We start from the raw sequence: 685 nt of genomic DNA on the forward strand, positions 1-685 counted from the left end.
TCATTTTCTTAAGTTCTCTTTTATGTGGCGTTACTTGCTGTCGTAATAAAATTCTTTAAGATATGTCGGGCATCGTCCATACAAATTACGTAATGAATGGCCCCTTTTTCCAGACTACTAACACATATGCAAAAAATAAAGCAGATACATATTTCTCTATGAAACTGCGAGACGATTGAATACTACGGTAGGCCTATGAATTTAGCTTTAAATAAACACTGAACATATCAAAAGAACAAGTAAACAAAAGGAGCACATCTGCATATCCCACTACTCCAACTACCTCTAAAAGAACCCCTAATTATCTAATATAACCCGTAATTACCTAATAGAACCTTCATAACTGCCTCACAGCCTTAACAGCCAGTGGACGGGCCAACCACACTCAGACAGACACACCGGCGGGAAGCGAACGCGACAATGAGCATTATGTATAATTATCATATGAGTCCAAATTGTCTGCGGCCACCGACTGCAAGGACGTAACCCGCTGTCGTCTGCTGGAGCCGAGGCGGTCCTTGTGCCTCTTTTGAGGGTATCTTGCGACCGTCCCAAGAAGTTTGTAGATTTCTTCAGGTGGCTCAACGCACTCGCTCATCCAGGCAGAACCATGCCGTGGACAAAGTAGATGCTGATTTTTTTTTCTTTATTTTTAAAAATCTTTTATCGTTATAAATCATCGGTT

The sequence above is a fragment of the Penaeus monodon genome, chromosome 25 (assembly GCF_015228065.2).
Source record: "Penaeus monodon isolate SGIC_2016 chromosome 25, NSTDA_Pmon_1, whole genome shotgun sequence".
Classification (NCBI taxonomy): Eukaryota; Metazoa; Arthropoda; class Malacostraca; order Decapoda; family Penaeidae; genus Penaeus; species Penaeus monodon.